Here is a 3,819-nt window from a genome sequence, read left to right as displayed (position 1 = left end):
CCCAGCAGTCTGACATGCCCAGTGTGATCTCAAGTTGGCCCTGCTATCCTGTGTAATTCTGTGTTGTTTTACTCAGCCCTGGCTTTCCCACCATCTGACTTTTGGGCCCAGGACTCCTGAACTTTGAACCTTGTATTATTCCAAATGGCCTTTCTCCCTAGGATGAACGGACTCCTTTAATTCCCTGGAAGAAAATAAGTGCTTAGCTTTAGCCCTTCCCTCCTGGTCTTCTCTATGAAGGGTCACCAGCAAAAACACTTGGTGACCTAGTCCTACCTGCATTTCTGTGCTACCATTTTTTTGGTCACCCTACCCACTATGGTATGCATTAAATTTTTAGATCCCATTTATTTCATGGAGTGTCAGAAGAATTGTGTACCCCTTTCTGCCATTTACAGTGTCTAATACACTCATGCATGATTCATTAGAGCCAATTACGTACTCATAATTGTGGTAGGCATTTGGACAGACACTACAGTACAAACATGTGAAGGTTACTGGCTTTAAGGAGCTCATTTTATTCAGTATCATTGATATAAAGTTAAATTTGTGAGAATGGCTTGGCCCTTTTGTACAAAACACATGCCGCTGTGCTCCAGCACATGACTAGAGGAAAGCTCCCAGAAGGAGAAGCCCTGATAGAGGGGACTACAGTTCAGTCAGACCGCCATTTTCTTAGTTGGAGTTGTCTTCTTTTGTATTGCCTCTGCTACTTTATTCTGCGCCATGCCCTCACTTCCTCCAGGCCAATCGTTCAACAAAAAAATCCCTTCTCGTTTTGACTTTAACACAGTAGATATAGTTTTTCATTCTCAAAACGTGTTATTGAGTAGTAGGTGAAACAAAATGCTAATAAACAACAACAACAAATCCTCACACCTTACTGTGTGGTTTGCCACTGGTGGTGGCATGTATGACAGGAGGAGAAAACAGGGAGATTTGCAGAACAAGTACATGTCAAGGGGGTTGCAAGTCATGAATAACACATCACAGTTCAAGGGCAATTCTTTCCTTTGCCCTTATGGGCTCCAGCAGTAAAGCTCTCCTCCAATTCTTAGAACACTAGCAAAAGGGAGAAAGACACTATCCATGCTAAAATCTTTCTCATCCTAGAGCAACATTATCATGGAACTTTCCTTGGGTTGGAACACATGTGCGGTTTTACCAGTCTCTCTTTCTCATTCCCTACCTGCCTGGTGGCCATGGAGACCATCTTGTTTTCCAGCATTCTGGAATCCAACATTATGAAAAACATCCTCCATTGAAGAATAAACAACAACTGATAAAATCAAGTCTTTTCTTATTTTAAGCCTTCCTCGCATGTCTTAGACACAAAGGGAGATTTGTTTCAAATTGCTCTTCAGATTTTGCCTATTTCACAACTAATTTAAGGGCAGTGAGCATTAAATAATACTTTATTGCCTTCTGGATTAGGTTTTCTGTCCTGTCTCTCCAAATAACTTCAGATAAAAAAATTTGGATGAGCCTAGAATTAATCACACAGATATGCAATGTACAGCGTTAAGGTCTATTTATTGAAGTTTCCATATGCAGACAGTGATGGTGGAATATTGTGACAGATAGTCTAGGCTTCACTGACAGCCTTTTTATTGGCTATTTACAATAAAATAGCTACTAAACCATATTCCTTTATAGGCTACAGGGTCACTGCTTCTATTCTGATCAGGACGTGTCTCTGCCATAATGGTCTTCTACTCTCAAGGACTCAATCTCCATCTCACACTGAGAATTTCAGAGTGAAGGTGAGAGTGTCAACTGTCCATTTCTGAGAGCATTTTCCCCATGGTAGAGGCCAGGCATCAGTTTTCTGTCTGTTCTTTACTCCTACAATGTCCAGTGCACCTTGGCTGTTGACCCTTTCTTGACTATATCTGCCTAGCTGCCCAGTCAACTTATAAAGATTTCCTGGGTGCTTATTGTTTACATGGACTTTGATCCTCTTGCCACCTTCTGGTTTTGGATGTTTGCCTACTTGAATTGGCCTCATCTGCTGCCTACCTTTCTTGTTCACACAGAGACTGTTTCTTGGTCTTGGAGTGCTTAATCTGCTGCCACTCACAAGTACACAAAGCAAGATGCTTTTTGGAGGACTGTCTGATGATTTCAGAATTGTCTGACTGCAGTTATTATGTCCTTTCCGAGGGTATCCTTGCAAAATCCAGTTTCTCCCTGTGGTTGTCGCTGCCTCGCTTAGTGTCCTCTACAGTGCTTTATCTGATTCATCATGTGAATTTCAGTCCTTATATACCTGTTTCAAAAATCTTGAAATGAGATGTGCTTGATTTGGGTATGAGAAGACTGATTACCATTTAAGAACTCATTACCGACTGGATCATTATTGGAATGAAGAATCGTGCTTAAGGGATTTCTTTTGAAAATAGGAATAAAGTATCGTATGTTTGGTGTCCATGGCAGCCAAACCCTTGTTTGTGAGGAGGTGGATGATGTTAATGCCTGTTTTTAAATTAGGTTTTGGGAAGTTGGAAAAGAGCATGGACTAGAGGGAAAATAACTGAGCATCAGACAGACAGGTTCTTGCCCTAGAACTGTTTTCTTACTCTCTAGGGTAAGACATGCCACTTAACATTTCTGAATATCAATTTCTTCCAGCTTCCATGCAGTTGGTTAAAGAATCAAGTGAGATAATATACACAAACGGTGTAGCAGAAACTCTTAGACCAAAATAGGGTTTGATAAATATTACTAACCCATATCCTGTCTTATTAAACCCTTCATTCTTTACATGGATACTAGTCTACACACAAATTTGATCACACTAATTTCTTTCTTCGACCCTTCAGTATCTTAGAATGAAGTTAGAATACTAAGAATGGACATAAAACTCCTAAGCATGATCACAGTGTGTGATTTTACCCATAAGCTACCTGAAACATGATGGTGTACATGTTCTGAAGGCCATTTCCTCCTACAGATGGTCAGTTTTTCTGCTGGATGGATATACAGTGATGGGATATCAAAGGGAGAAACTAGCATAGCTTCTCCAAGCACACAGTATAAATTTTTTATTGAAATAGAAACGGATCACCTATGGCTTCAGTTCCCGTGCAATTCCTGGAGGGAATTAGCGTCACTTGTGTGCATGCTTGGAGATCTCCAGAGAATGATTTTGCCCAGTCTATGTGTTTCTATGTTTCATTCCCTTGTCTCTCACCCTCTCTCTCACTGCATCTCCTTCCTCTCCTATTTTTCTACACTGGGAGATTCTTTCTAGACTAGAGTTAAGAAGCTCTCTCTAAAGCAGAGTGCATTCTCCCAAGGTCTCTTACCCATTTACATGAGTTTTAACATTCCCCCAAGTCATATGCTCTTGAACCTATTTTTTGGTTGTGCTATTTTCATGGTTTTCCTTGTGCCATCCCTTACCCGAGGCAAGTGAATTCATACCCGAGGCAAGTGAATTCATAGATTGAAGGTACAGGGAGAAAAGAATACTATAAATAAAAACACATTGGTTAGTATTTCAAAGATAATATCTCATAATTTAAGTGTAATTCCATCACACTGATATGTTCTAGGAACTAGCTACCATGCAAACAATATTTATCTGAGAAACTGTATTCATAATTTTAGTTAAAGTTATTAGGAATGTATTACCTGCTAAGTATGTATGTAGTACCAGGGTGGTTTGCTTCCTGTCATTCCAGTCACATGGCTACTAAGTAGCGGAATTAAGGACTCTTAGAGCTCTGTGCTGGCTGAGGAGGATGACCCAGAACAAAAGGAGGTGATGAGAACCTTCAGGGGCTCTCCTCCAATTTAAGCTTGTCTCCTGCCTTG

This window comes from Mustela nivalis, assembly GCF_964662115.1.
Source record: "Mustela nivalis genome assembly, chromosome: 4".
In the NCBI taxonomy this organism is placed as follows: Eukaryota; Metazoa; Chordata; class Mammalia; order Carnivora; family Mustelidae; genus Mustela; species Mustela nivalis.
This window is presented reverse-complemented; position numbering follows the sequence as displayed.